Source organism: Henckelia pumila, chromosome 1 (genome assembly GCF_033568475.1).
Source record: "Henckelia pumila isolate YLH828 chromosome 1, ASM3356847v2, whole genome shotgun sequence".
Classification (NCBI taxonomy): domain Eukaryota; kingdom Viridiplantae; phylum Streptophyta; class Magnoliopsida; order Lamiales; family Gesneriaceae; genus Henckelia; species Henckelia pumila.
The window spans coordinates 64007439-64024205 of NC_133120.1; positions in this window are offsets into that span (position 1 = coordinate 64007439).

Sequence of the window (16767 nt, forward strand, 5' to 3'; positions counted from 1 at the left end):
TCTCTAAGAATATCTCTAACATCCTTATAAGATCCAGAGTATTGGTCTCTGTTATATTTAAATTATTCATCATCTCTTCCACCACTACCTTCTACATTTGTTCGTAGATTTAATCGTGGTATAGAATCATCCTCTGATTCTGATTCTGAAATATCTATATCTTTATACTGTTCTGATTCCTGATGTGAATGATATAATTCTTCTGTATTTACTCCTATTTGTTCAAAATCAGTTTGGTCTGTTTCACTAAACATCTCCGTACTTATGTTTGCCATAACTAAGGGGATTTCTATACCATGATTCAATTTTGAATGGTGGTTATTCTTTCATTTTCCATTTTTCTTTATCTATTGGAAGAACTTCTTTAAGATAGTTTAATATTTCATTACTATGTCTTTCTTATTCAATTATTAATCTAGTCGTTGCTAAATCAATATATTCTTTGAAATTTTTCTCTAATTCCTGTATTGATAGATTGATCTTATTAATATTATTTTCTAAATCTCCTAGATCTTTTTCTAATTTTATTAAGGACGTCATTGCGATGAGGTTGACTCATTAACAATAGCTTGTTTAATTTTAAGAATATTTTGATTCATGGTTCCAATCTTTTCAAGAATATCTTCATCATTTCTAGCAAATGATAATGATCTTCTTGGTACAGACTGTTTTGTGATTTGGAGGTCATCTGAACTCCATCTTTTATAGGAATTTATTTTTTCAATAAATGCTTTTCGAGGGTGTTCAATTCTTGTAATATTTTCAAACATTCTTTCAACAGAAATAGTTGGTTTTGTTAAATTATTTCTGTTTGAGAATTATTACTTATTGCTAAACCGACAACATAGTTTATATTGATCGGATGGTTTCCTGTTAACATAAGATTATTTCTATAAAAGTAATAATCTAATGTTAAGACGTCATTTATGTTTTTATCAAAAAGATATATATTGTATTGTGGATAAATACAAAATTTCATCTTTTTGTAACATAAGTTTCCTTCAATTTTTCCAAGGATAGAATCCTCAAAATTACGTATCCTTTTGTCATGAACTGTGATTTCAATTGCTGTATCTATTCCTTCTCGGTAGTAAGCTGATACTATTATTTCAATTCCTCCGATATGAACATATTTCAGTTCAGATCGTTATTTTTCACTGGCTTTTGTCATGATGGTATCAATATCTTGAGTTGTTAACAATTTCAGAGTATTAGACCTCAATTCGTTATTTATTTTATATGATCGTTCTTTTGTACGAATCGAATAATAAATTAAATTTTTTTTGGGATTAATAAAATTTGAAATCTTGCTTAATATTCCTGGTTGATCTATTAGATTAGTTTTTGAATTAGAAAATCCTGTTTTCTGTATTTCAGCAAACATACTCTGATTAAATATAATATTCAAATTATACTCTTGGTTTTCTTCAGATTCATCAATCTGGCTGTTTTGATTTGGAATTGTTACTTCTGTCATTTAACAGATGATAAAACTTCTTAATTTTCTTAAAGCTCTTAGAAATCTTTTTGTTGAATCTATTTGTTCTAATAGATTCTGAAAATCTTCGAAATTATCAATTGAAGATTGACAATTCTTGAGATGATTCAAATTGTTTTCACAATTTTCTATATCAAATTTTATATTTTGAAAATATAAATTAAAGATATTTGCTTTTGTATTTTCATATATTTTCCATTTTGTAAAAATTGTTATTTTTATTATTTTATTTTTGTTGATCGAGTTTCGATAACAAAGTTTATTCTTATTCATAACAGATTGTTATTTCTTCAATTTTTTCATTTTCAGAAATTTGTATTATCATTTTTCAGGTGCTTGAAAAATGTTCCTTTTTATGATTTTTGAAGTATAGGGTTTGTAGATCTTTTATTCTAAGCCAATATTGATTTATTAGACATGAATCTTTTAGTAAGATTATTTTATCAAATAAATTTTTAATCTCAATATCTAAAGTTAATCCAGACATTAATAATCTGCTTTATTTAACTGCTCTGATACCAAGTTGCGAAATTCTTATGAGTTTCTCATTCATGTTTTACAGATCTGATTCATTTATAACAGATAAATGTTTTCCGATTAATTTGGTTCCATTCATAGGTTATTATTACAAATTTTAGTTGATAAATTGATTCAAATATGGTTAAATCAGAAGTATTCAAACGATATTCATGAAATGTATCATATTCATGATCATCTTCTATTTCAAACCAGTTTTTTATTATTAATCTTCCATTTCTGATAAAGGATGATGACATGATTAATGTATTTTGACTATTTCTTTAAATTAAGGGCTGCAGGAGATTTGGGAAGGTTACCTTGATTGAATGAGTCTTGGTTTTGAGCAGAGGCCAAATCCTTGCTTTTCCTTAACGATCACTTGATCAACTGATACTTACTTTATGGATTTCCAGGTTTACTCTAACCATGAATCTTCAATGGTTGGCTTCCAACCTTATCCTCCTTACATCCTGTTTGTTTAGTTATTAGCCATAAGGCTTAATTTTGTTTCTGATTTTATGTTTCTTAGTTTCTGATAGTTTTCATACGTTTTGTATGAACCAGATTGTAAGAAACTTAAGAAGAGAGAGATACTCAAACTTCACTTATTCATTTACAACACAAACATCTCCTTTTATAGGCGTGAAAAAGCGCATACAGTAGTAAAAATAAAGGAAGAGGGGGACCATCCGACACTACATAATGGAAAACAGCTCATTTTACATCTGAGTGGATGCCTTTCACATGTGGTGTGGTCCACGATTTTATTTGTTTTTACATTATGTCACTTTCTGAATCACTGGTACATTCGGACCATTTCTTTATTGGTTTGTCTTCTTTGACAGCTGGTTTGTCCTCTTTGACAGATGCTTCTTCTGTCTGAATGGGTTGGCAATGTCCACATTTGTGAGTGGAAATCTTTGTTCTTAGTCTTTGACATAGCATTTGTTGGGTTTCTCGGGTCATGTCAACTCTTGCTTCATAGATTGGAGCTTCGAATTGAGCTAACATGACTTGTTCTTTCTTTTGGATTGTCTCCTTATGTCCAGTGGTTAATAAAATTTTACTGGTTGCAAAATTTATTTTAACCTTTGAGTTTCCATCAATCTTTCCTGTCTTTGAGATCATGTCAATCAATGTCTTTATTCTTATCTCAGGAAGTGTTGAGATATCCATTACTGGTTTCTCTTCATTTGATCCTTCAAATAAGAACTTGTCTTTATTTTTTCGACATTGAATGTATATCATCGGTTGATAGAATTTGTCATTTTCCCAATCTGGAAGGGTTGAATGAATACTTAATGTTAATACTGGTTCGTCCTTGAAGACTGCTTTCTTGAACTGGATAATACTATTTCTCAGTTGATATGGAAATAATTATATCTCTTGATTGTTGGGACTGACTTCTAATCCGCTTAATAATCCATTTGAAAAGAATCTTGCGACTTCATGCGCTGGAGCACCTTGTAGTGTTCTTGCTCTTGATATGATCTGTGAGTCACAAGTTTGTAGCCAAGATCCTGCAGATGGTTTGGCTATTCTCAAATAGTTTAGTGTTTCAAAGAATTCAGTTTTGATTTTTTCTGGAAAATTTGTTTTTTCAAAAATTGGTTTTTTTGGTCGCAGATTGACCATCTTTCTTTCTCTTGTTTCAAGGGCGCTTTTAAATGTCCTTTCTTCTTTTTCATTTTTCTCGGTGTTGGCTGTGACCACCGGTTCTTTCTTCTTTTCTTTTTTTTTTTTCCTTTTTATTTTTCTTTGTTATCAGTGTTGGCTGTGACCACTGACTGTTTTTCATTCATCTCCATTATTTTGTCAAATGGAGTTGCTAACTTGATTGGTGTTCTTGATGAGGATGATGATGACGAGGTTGTCATCTTTTCTTTTATCCTCTGAATTTTTCCATTTATATTCATTTTTCTTTGTTGAAGAATCTGAATTTCTTCATCTATGTCAATCAATTGTTCTTTTAATTGATCTAATTGCTCCATCCTGCACAAGAAACATATATATATATATATATATATATATATATATATATAATGGTTAGAAATTTAACTCTTTATCGTGAGTAATTCGGATAGTTTTATTATGCGTATCATTGCATTTATGAATTCTTTTGCAAGAATTGAACCAATCTTCATGAGATTGATTATTTTACTCATAGAGTAATTCATGTTTCTGAACATAAATCTCATTTCATCAATTTATATTCCCCATGCTTTCTAAGGCATGTTCGGATGACTTGAAGTCATAAAATAATTCATGTTTTGGAATATAAATCTCATTTCATCAATTTATATTCTCCATGCTTTCTAAGCATGTTCGGATGACTCGCAGTCATTTTCTGGATCACTTAGGATCTCTTTTGTTATTCTGGTACGACGGATAGTATAATTTAGATGAAGTTCTCTAGTTAATGCGTCGGGTAATGAATTGTCCGTTCCTTTGACATGCTGGATCTCGAACTGATAATGGTTCAATTCCAATTGTCATCTAATTAACCTTGCTGCATTTCTCCCTGCATTTCTTGATATTTTTCTTGTCTTGAAATATGTTAAATTCATATTGTCCGTTCTTACTAAAAACGGTTTAGAAATTAGATAAATCTCATAATTTCTAATTGTATATTGTTGAATCCGACATTTTGGTGATGACAAACAACAACTCATTGTATAGGAATGTGCTACCAATCTTTTGTACTTCAGGAATCTACTACAACTCCTACCGCAACCGTCTAAACCCTTCAAGTTATCTACCGGAAGCTTGTCAACCGCCTTTGTCTCTCGACCGGTTGCAGTCACAAGCCTATCGACTGGTTATTCAAACCAGCAGAGGATAAATCTCTCTACCGGAAGAAATTCAACTGTTTATCAAGATATCTCAAGACAAATACTTGAGACAAGACGTTCTTTGCAAGATCTTTTATCAAAAGTAGAACCGGCGTATCAGAAGATCTGTTGACTCTTGCATCGAGACAACAGGTTGCACTAAAATGGCAAAAACGCAGAATGGCTACAGATAAAGCATTCGACCGTTTATACCAGTTTTGGACCCTGAAAGTTGTCTGCATTTAAAGAAGAGTACGATCTTCATGCAGAATCATCAATGCATTTATGAAGCATTAAATGTGCATTCAATGCAGCATCAGAACGTTCAAAATAAAGACGTTGATGATTGACCTATATAAAGGGAAGATTGCTCAAGACAAAATAAGAAGACAAGAAACACGAAAAATCTCAATCAACTCAATCACTTGAATACTATCAGAAGTCCTCATCTGATATACTGAAGCAATACTTGAGCACACTTACAAGATCATTCACTTGCTGCTCAAATAAACCCTCGCCTACAGTTTACATATCTGATCTTCAAGGATCATCCTAGGGTTTCCAAGCCTCTCGACCGCTCTGCAGTTTGAGAAGCTCAACCGGACTGTATTCATTATTGAAGAGACTTGAAGCTACTCTGAAAGCTTCCACCAGTCTGATAAGAACTGAGAATCTTATCTGTGTAAATCTAGGAGTTTCGGATTAGGCATTGGATAAGTCCTAAGCCTGAAGTGGGTGTATTGCAAGACGTTGTAATAACCAAAGTTTTCTAGTGAATTCCTTCCTAAGTGGAAGAAGGGGAGACGTAGAAGGATTAAGCCTTCGAACTTCCATAAATCGTGCCTCAGTCTTTACTGCATATTTATCTTACATATTGCTCATACATCGTGTTGTAACTTGCCTTTGCATCACTAAAACCTCTGAACTATTTCCGCACTATTTAAGTTGTTCAAACCGTTTTAGAAGTTGAGAAAACAGATTAAGTGAACTAAACTTCACTTGATCATTTTGAAAAGAAAGAAAATAAGTTTCAGAGTGTATTCACCCCCCTCTACCCTCTGAACCGATCCCAACAAGTGGTATCAGAGCGGGTTCTTTTCTCAACTGCTGATCTAAAGTTTTAAAATCATGACTTCTTTCAACAAAATTCCTATGTTTTCTAAAGAAGATTATGATGACTGGAAAATTCGCATGCAGGCACATCTTGCAGCACAGGACGATGACATGCTATATGTCATAACAGACGGTCCTATCAAAATCATGAAGGTCAACCCAGCTCTAACCGATGGTGCAGGACAAATGATTGAGAAACCAAGAGCTGAGTGGACTACTGAGGACAAAAAGAAGGCCAATCTTGACAATGTGGCCCGGGACATCCTATACAAAACTCTGGATAAGAACATGTTCAGCAAAATCAAGTCATGCTCCACAGCAAAGGAGATTTGGGAGAAGCTCACTCAGCTGTGTGAAGGAAATGACCAAACCAAGGAAAACAAGCTCACTATGGCCATTCAAAAATATGACAATGCCAAAATGAAGCCAGGGGAAACCATGGCTGAATTTGATGAACGGTTTAGTAGTATCATTTGTGACCTTATTGTTTTAGGAAAAACTTATACTAACCGTGAAATTGCTGTGAAGGTTATGAGAGCTTTGCCCAAAGAATGGGAGATCAAGACAGTGGCCATGAGGGAGTCAAAAGACTTAAGCAAGGTTGAACTGCATGATCTCTTTGCAGATCTCAAAGCCTACGAGTTCGAGCTCAACATGAGGACAGAAGATGAACCATCTACCTCTCAACCAAACAAGGCCTTAACCTCAACGGTGATGCGTCCACCGGTCGAGGAAGCTCCAAAGAGATCAGCTGAGCAAATCAGCAACGAAGCCATGACACTCTTTGTCAAGAAATTTGGTAGATTTATGCGTAAAAACAATTCTAAATTTAAAAATTATCATAAATCGGACCATACAGACGATGGTCCTACTTGTTTTAACTGTGGCAAGACAGGCCACTTCATTGCAGATTGCACCAAGCCTAAGAGCAATGATCAGAAGCAAGTTTTCGAAAGAAGAAAGGGCAAGGAGGACAAGAGGATGTTTAGAAAAGGAAGAAACCAAAGGGTTCTAGTAGCAGACGAAAGCAAAAGCAAGTGGGCTGAGTCTGACTCTGACAACCCCAATACCGGAAGCTCTTCAGATGACAGCGATGATGAAAAGGTTGAATGTCTTATGGCTGACATCGAAGAAGAAGCTGAGGAGGTATTTGACTTTGGTTCACCTGAATTTACTCACAGTGATCTAGTTATTGCTTTACACGAAATGGCTAATGAATACAAAACATTATCCAAGGAATTCGAGGAGGTAAAGGCAGAAAGAGCTGACCTAAAAGATAAGTCAAGCGAGTCAAGCTGCATGCAGCGAAAAGAGCTTGATGGTCTTAAGGTCAAGCTAAGTCTGCTGGCTACTGAGAATGACACCTTAAAAAAAGTGTTCCAAGCAACCTTGACTGAGAACAAAAAACTACTTGAAACAATTAAGGCTTGGAATAAATCTTCTGTAACCATTGACAAGATTCAAGAAATCCAAAGACCGGCACATGACAAAACCGGTCTAGGGTTTGGAACAAATGAACAGTCTATGGAATCTTGTATTCAGTCAAGCCTGGACAAAGGCAATCTTAACAAAATAAGATTTGTCAGGTCCAGCACGATATATGAACATGATGAGTGCAGCTTTGACAAAAATTAGAAAGTATCTAACGAACGAAACTCTAAGCATAGAGGGCTGGGATATGTGGATCCCCAGATCTCTAATCAAAGAGGAACTTGGATTAAACCAAAACCTAATGAAAGAAGAAAGGGAAACCAATCTAATTTCAAAAGGCCATGGAATGAATCTAACTACTCTAAGAGAAGATGGTCAAAGGAGAAGCCTTACCAGTACTTTAATTGCAGGCCAGTTCAAAAGAGGTACAGGCTAACTGATAAAGATCAAAAAGGCAAGCAGCACATAGCAACCTCACAAGCACACACATTTACTGCTTATCGACCACACAGATTTCTGGACACACACACGGGCAAACCTGTAAGGGTGTTCCAGGTGTGGGTCCCGAAAGGGCTAATCCGACCTGGACCCTACTAGATATGGGTACCAAAAGTTCCTCACTTTTTGCAGGTACTAAAAGTCCAAACGGGCGAGAAGACCACTTCTATCAATGACACTACCTGGTACTTAGATAGTGGTTGCTCACGGCACATGACAGGGAATCCAGAACTTCTGACAGAAGTCGTGCTGTGCAAAGGACCAAAGATCAGCTTTGGAGACAACTCCAAAGGTAAAACCGTGGGTAAGGGTAAGATTATCCATGGTAACATCATTATTAAAGATGTGTTGCTTGTTGACAAACTGTGCTATAATTTGATAAGTATTAGTCAACTATGTGACAATGATCATTCGGTCGAGTTTCACAAACACACTTGCATTATCAAAAATGACAAAGGTGAGACTCTTATGACCGGTGTAAGAGACCTAAACACCTACAAGGTAAACTGGTCTTGCTCACATACTTATTCACCTACTTGTCTTACTGCTCATCATGATAAACATTGGTTGTGGCATAAGAGGTTAAATCATCTAAATTTTAAGTCCATCTCTAACTTGAGGAAGCATGATTTGGTTTCTGGTCTGCCTAAAGGAGATTTTATAAAAGACAAAGTTTGTCCTGCTTGTCAACTAGGAAAGCAGGTGAGAGCAACCTTTAAAAATAAAGGGTGTATGTCTTCCTCCAAATGCTTAGATTTACTTCACATGGACCTATTTGGTCCTATACCAGTAAGAAGCATAGGGGGAATGAGATATGCTCTTGTTGTTATAGATGACTTTTCTCGATTTACTTGGGTCATCTTTCTCTCTTCAAAAGATCAAACTGCACCTCACCTGATTAAGCTTTTTAAACGTTTGCAAAATGAACAATCCACTGTGATAGATAGAATCAGGAGTGATAGAGGGACTGAGTTTTTAAACACTGCTCTTATGACTTATCTAGATGATCAGGGAATCAAGCATGAGTTGTCAGCTGCTAGATCCCCACAGCAAAATGGGGTGGCTGAAAGAAGGAACCGTACTTTAAAAGAAGCAGCCAGAACTATGATTGCTGATTCAAATGTTTCTCAAAGGCTTTGGGCAGAAGCAGTTAACACAGCTTGCTATACTCAAAACAGATCTATGATTAATAAACGATTTAACAAAACTCCATATGAGATTTGGAATGGCACAAAACCTGATATTTCATACTTCAAAATTTTTGGGTGCAAATGCTTTATCCACAACAATGGCAAAAATCATTTGACAGCCTTCGATGCCAAAGCAGACGAAGGAACTTTTATTGGTTACTCAGCCGTTAGCAGAGCCTATCGAGTGTTCAATCAAAGATCACTAACGGTAGAGGAAACCATTCATGTTGTTTTTGATGAGTCTACTCTTTGTACAGAACAAACTCAAGGGAGCATAAATGATCTGAGTCATAGACTGGAAAACACAAATCTACAGGAAGAAAGTGACAGTGATCCATATCCTCAAAAGAAGGATGATCCAGTTCCCTCTACCGTGTGTGATCAAACAAGGCCAGAAGAGGATCCACCGGTTGATAACGATCCTCCTGCCAATAATAATCCAGTAAACGAGGACGTTCGTCAACCAATTGATGACAACCCTTTAGGGAATTATTTTAGGTGGAACAAAGATCATCCACCTAGGTTGGTCATAGGTGACCCTTCTGCTCCTCGAAAAACACGTGGTCAAATGATTAATGAATTCTTGCATGCAGCTTTCATATCTCAGGTAGAGCCCAAAAAGATAGATGAAGCTCTATCAGATGCCAGCTGGATTAAAGCTATGCAAGAAGAGTTGAATCAATTCACCCGCAACAATGTTTGGCATCTAGTTCCTCGACCGGAAAATCAAAATATGATTGGAACTAGATGGGTGTTTCGTAACAAGCTCGATGAACATGGCACTGTTGTGCGTAACAAAGCTCGAATTGTTGCCCAAGGATTCAGACAAGAAGAAGGCATAGACTTTGAGGAATCATTCGCACCAGTTGCAAGACTAGAAGCAATCCGCATCTTTCTTGCCTATGCAGCTTTCAAGGACTTTAAAGTTTATCAAATGGATGTCAAGTCTGCATTCCTCAATGGTCTACTTCAAGAAGAGGTGTACGTTGAACAACCACCAGGTTTTGTCAATCCTACTCATCCTCAATATATCTATAAACTTGAAAAAGCCCTCTATGGATTAAAACAAGCACCGCGTGCATGGTACGATACATTACTAAAATTTTTACTAGAACATGATTTCCAAATTGGAACGGTCGATAAGACCTTGTTTAAATTTGTAAAATGTGATCATGTGTTATTAGTACAAATCTATGTTGATGACATTATATTTGGGTCAACTAACCCCAAGTTGTGCTCAAAGTTCTCTAAGATGATGCAGGAGAAATTTGAAATGAGCATGATGGGCGAGCTAAATTTCTTTCTTGGATTACAAGTAAAGCAACTTGAAACTGGAATATTTATCAATCAATCCAAGTATGCCAAGGAATTGGTAAAGAAGTTTGGAATGGAACAGTGCTCAACTGTATCTACCCCCATGAGTACATCAATCAAGCTTGATAAAGATGAAGGGGGAATCCCGGTCGAGGTAACAATGTATCGAGGCCTTATTGGCTCATTGCTTTATTTGACTGCCAGTCGACCGGATATCATGTATTCAGTTTATTTATGTGCTAGATTTCAAGCAGCACCTAAGCAATCTCATTTCATTTCCACCAAACGAATAATTAAATATATTAAAGGAACTACTAATGTGGGCCTTTGGTATCCCAAAGATTCAAATCTTAATCTTATTGGCTATTCAGATGCAGATTATGCAGGTTGTAGAATTGATCGCAAAAGTACAAGTGGCACATGTCAATTCCTTGGAGATAGACTAATTTCGTGGTCAAGTAAGAAGCAGACATCAATTGCTACCTCGACCGCCGAAGCAGAATACCTCGCTGCTGGCAGCTGTTGTGCTCAAATACTCTGGATTCAACAGCAGCTTAATGATTATGGAATCCGGTCGAGTGAAGCTCCAATCTACTGTGACAATACAAGTGCCATAGCCATCACTCACAATCCAGTGATGCACTCTAGGACAAAGCACATTGATGTCAGGCATCACTTTATCCGAGATCATGTCTTAAAGAAGGAAATCAGGCTGGAATACATCTCTACCGATCAGCAAGCAGCAGACATATTCACCAAGCCTTTACCGGACGCTAAGTTTTCATATTGTCGAAATATTCTTGGTGTAGTAGATCTAAGTTAGTATGCATGTTTTTAGGGGGAATGATTGCCAGTATGACGTTAATAGCTTAGCTGTTACATTGCCATAAATGTTGGCATATCATCCGCCTTTAGCTAGTCTCTGACAGGCTCCGTACTAGCAGCTTTGTGCTTTGAACCAAATGACATTAATTGGGCGCGGTGATTATACTCTTCAAAACTTTTTGAATTTCAAAAATACTTTTCATGACGTCACCCTATGGCCCATAGGTTCCTATATATACTTCTTTACACTCGTATATCAACCTTTCACCGTTGCTAAAGCTTTCATATTGCATTAAAAGTTCTATCATATTACTATCAAGCTTTTGCTTACTCTCTGCTCGAGTTCTTATCTACAGCTATCATGTCGATCCAAAAAACTTTCCTTGCAATCAATTTTGATTCCATTATTGAGGCAAACAATGCAGGAATCACTGAGGTCTTCACCATGCTTGCAGCCTCTGGACTAAAGAAGTTTCTGGGAAGCAGCGCCATCTGCGATCTGCCTGTATTGAAGGAGTTCTTTGCAACCGCTCAAATCGAGCATGGGACTGTCAAATGCTTGATCCGGACAGAGTCCTACTCCTTCAATCAAAAGTTCTTCGCCAGCACATTTGATCTGCCCTCCAGGGGTTTGACAAAATGCGCGGATCTTCCCGATGGTAACTGCGCATACTGGTTAAAGGAGTTCTCAACCACTGATGCTCCGATCAAACTGCCGGCTCAGAAGACATCTCTTAAAGCTCCATTCAGGCTATTGACCAACATCGTGGCCAAGAATCTTCTTGCCAAGGCTGGATCATACGACAAGGTGACAATGGAGAAATTCCAATACATGGCTTGTATCGCCTCCAAAATCAACATCAACTGGTCAGACATATTGTTCACTACCTTATGTGAAATGATCAGGGGAAAAGGGCAATCCGAGGGATTTGCTCTGCAAATTTGCCACATCTTGAGCGTCCTTGGAGTAGACTTCTCCAAGACTGAGCCTCTGCATCCGACCAAATGGCTCAACAAGTCTATAATCTTCAAGTTTCTGAACAAGAAAGAGGTTGCGGTCGACACTCTGCCTTCAACCGCAAGTGTTATTGCTGTCACTCAACCGCTTTCAACAGTTCCGGTAGCGGCCAAACCAGCCCATACCAAGAAATCTGCCAAGCGTCAACTTATCATAGAGTCTGACTCTGAAGACGAATCACGTGAGAACGTTCCACTGATTCAAGCCTTCAGCAAGTCATCTCCTTCTGTCTCCAAAGAAGCTGTGTCATCCACGCCTGCAGGCGAGAAGAAGAGGCAGCACAAGAAGTTAAAGTCTCTTTCTGGACTTGCTCCTACCGTTCCAACACCAATTCTGTCAACGGTTGAGACTACTACCACTGCTGCTACTACTGCTCCACGTCCTACCAAGGGTGTGATAATCAGGGAAGGTGCCTCATCAACTCCAAAGGTCACTCTCACTGATCCCAAGGACAAAGGAAAAGGTGTGATGATCTACTCACCTAAGGCTCAACCAGCAGCTACTGTAGAGCTCAACTTGATCATCTCTCACGTTCTCCGCACTGTCAAGCGTCACCTACAACGCTTTGACAGATGGCATCATTCCCGTACTCACCTGACGCTTGCTCAAATATTTCCTAAGTGGAAAGCTCTGAATGTTATTGAGCAAATGATGCTTCTTTTTGCTGACACTAAAGACATCGTGGAGGCTCTGGCAAGAAGACAGCTCATCGAATTGAAGCTTCGAGGAAGCCTGTTACCAGTCTGATAATAACCAAAGTCTTCTATTGAATTCCTTCCTAAGTGGAAGAAGGGGAGACGTAGAAGGATTAAGCCTTCGAACTTCCATAAATTGTGCCTCAGTCTTTACTGCATATTTATCTTACATATTGCTCATACATCGTGTTGTAACTTGCCTTTGCATCACTAAAACCTCTGAACTATTTCCGCACTATTTAAGTTGTTCAAACCGTTTTAGAAGTTGAGAAAACAGATTAAGTGAACTAAACTTCACTTGAACATTTTGAAAAGAAAGAAAATAAGTTTCAGAGTGTATTCACCCCCCCTCTACCCTCTGAACCGATCCCAACATATATATTAAAGCTAATAATTTTTTTTCATTTGAATGATAATTTAGTTGTGCACCTTGAAAAGTTCCTGATGTATAATTACATAATTCTTCATTATTCCTAGTAGCTGTTTTAGTGAGTTCTTCTAAATTTCTTTCTCCTGCATAAGCTTTTAAACATGCTCCCCAGTATTCATCTGATGCGTCTGTTTCAATTATTATTATGTCTTTATTTGAAGGAAAATATAATTCTAGAAGATTACTAATTATTTTCTTTTTAATAGTGTCTATATAATTAGTATCTTCTTTTGACAATTTCCATTTATAGTCATGTTTAAGTTTTACCTGAAGAGGTTTTCTGATCTCTGCAAGTTTCTTAATGTAATTTCCAGAATAAGTTAATAATCCTAGCAATCTTCTTAATTGATCTTTATCTTTGATTTTACTAGGAAAATCATGAATTTTCTTAAGTATATGTTGTTGCAAACAATGTTTTCCGTCTTCTATTTGTAATTCTAGATTATTTATTTTTGTTTTAAACAATTGTGCTTTCTTTTCAGAAAGTATAATTTCATCTTTATGACAAATATCTAATACTGTTATAAGGTCTCTATAATGTTGATCTAATGTTTTTGAGTAAATTAATATGTCATCTATGTAAACACAACAAAAATCTACATAAGGTTTAAAAGATTCATCCATGTATCTTTGAAAGATACCTGGAGCTTGTTTAAGTCCGAAAAGTAATACAGTCCATTGATATTGTCCTTTTGGATAGCTGAATGTTGTAAGTAGTTGTGTTTGTGGTTCTAGCTGAATTTGCCAGAATCCTGATTTACAATCTAAACTGGAGAAATATTTCATTCCTCCTATATAAGATAGTAAATCATTCTTGTTTGGGATGTAATATCCATCTATAATTGTTGCATTATTCATTTTTCGATAATCAATTACCATTATTTTCTTATCAGTGTCTTTTTTACTGACATAAAAGGCTCTGGCACGATTTATGGAAGTTCGAAGGCTTACTCTGAAAGCCTGTTACCAGTCTGATAAGAACTGAGAATCTTATCTGTGTAAATCTAGGAGTTTCGGATTAGGCATTGGATAAGTCCTAAGCCTGAAATGGGTGTATTGCAAGACGTTGTAATAACCAAAGTCTTCTAGTGAATTCCTTCCTAAGTGGAAGAAGGGGAGACGTAGAAGGATTAAGCCTTCGAACTTCCATAAATCGTGCCTCAGTCTTTACTGCATATTTATCTTACATATTGATCATACATCGTGTTGTAACTTGCCTTTGCATCACTAAAACCTCTGAACTATTTTCGCACTATTTAAGTTGTTCAAACCGTTTTAGAAGTTGAGAAAACATATTAAGTGAACTAAACTTCACTTGATCATTTTGAAAAGAAAGAAAATAAGTTTCAGAGTGTATTCACCCCCCCTCTACCCTCTGAACCGATCCCAACATATATATTAAAGCTAATAATTTTTTTTCATTTGAATGATAATTTAGTTGTGCACCTTGAAAAGTTCCTGATGTATAATTACATAATTCTTCATTATTCCTAGTAGCTGTTTTAGTGAGTTCTTCTAAATTTCTTTCTCCTGCATAAGCTTTTAAACATGCTCCCCAGTATTCATCTGATGCGTCTGTTTCAATTATTATTATGTCTTTATTTGAAGGAAAATATAATTCTGGAAGATTACTAATTATTTTCTTTTTAATAGTGTCTATATAATTAGTATCTTCTTTTGACAATTTCCATTTATAGTCATGTTTAAGTTTTACCTGAAGAGGTTTTCTGATCTCTGCAAGTTTCTTAATGTAATTTCCAGAATAAGTTAATAATCCTAGCAATCTTCTTAATTGATCTTTATCTTTGATTTTACTAGAAAAATCATGAATTTTCTTAAGTATATGTTGTTGCAAACAATGTTTTCCGTCTTCTATTTGTAATCCTAGATTATTTATTTTTGTTTTAAACAATTGTGCTTTCTTTTCAAAAAGTATAATTTCATCTTTATGACAAATATCTAATACTGTTATAAGGTCTCTATAATGTTGATCTAATGTTTTTGAGTAAATTAATATGTCATCTATGTAAACACAACAAAAATCTACATAAGGTTTAAAAGATTCATCCATGTATCTTTGAAAGATACCTGGAGCTTGTTTAAGTCCGAAAAGTAATACAGTCCATTGATATTGTCCTTTTGGACAGCTGAATGCTGTAAGTAGTTGTGTTTGTGGTTCTAGCTGAATTTGCCAGAATCCTGATTTACAATCTAAACTGGAGAAATATTTCATTCCTCCTATATAAGATAGTAAATCATTCTTGTTTGGGATGTAATATCCATCCATAATTGTTGCATTATTCATTTTTCGATAATCAATTACCATTCTTTTCTTATCAGTGTCTTTTTTACTGACATAAAAGGCTGGTGAAGAGTGTGGACACTTTTTTGGGATGATTATCTTAAGTTTTAGTAATTCTTGAACCACTTTTTTGAATATTTTTACATCATCCATGTTGCATCTTCTTGGTGCTTCACGGATTGTGATATTAGGGTCTTTTAGTTTTATTGAAGCAATGAATTGTTTTTTTTTCTTAATTTTGTCCTGAGGATTTTCAGAACAAATATCATGAAATTTCTTCATGATTTCTTTTTCATGATTAATTGTTAAAATATTTTCTATTTTTAGTTCTATTGGATTTGTATTTCGTTTATGAAAATTCTTTGTAAATCCTTCATTTTCTACACGAAATGCTGTTCGTATTTTAGGAATATAAATCATTGATGATCCTTTGTTTAAAGTTATGTGATTTCAAATTGTGTAAAAGGAAGATATTTTTTTAAAAAGTTATTTCCTATTATAATGTCCATTTCTGATTCTATTTGGTATATAATGGGTATTACAAATTTTGTTTCCTCAATTTCTATTTTTAATTTTTCTGCTACTGTATCAAGCATGATTATTGATTCATCTCCTATTCGGACTTTTAATCATTTATCATATTTCTTCCAATAATTATTTGGAAGTATATGTTTGCTTCCTAAACACATACTTGCTCCTGTATCAACATAAACATGTATATGATATGGTTTATGTTCTTTGATTTTAATTTGAATTTTTATATATATACTATTTGGATTAGTTTTGTTTTTATTATCCATTCTCTCATTTTTTTTAAAAAAATAAGGGTATATTAGGGATTTGTGGAAAAGTTTCTCTCTTCAGGGAGTAGAAACTAAGTTTTAATTAGGTAGAAAATTATAAATTAATAAGTTGATTATAGGTTTAGGGATTTATAAGCAATTTACCCTTAATGTAACCATGATACACAAAAAAAAAACACACAAAAGAAAATGAATATTTATTGAAATGAGCTCGTGAAAATTTAATGTCGCACTAAATTAACAAGTTAAATTATCTAAACATCCTCATATTTAAGACAAAAGCATAAGGAGTACAAGGAC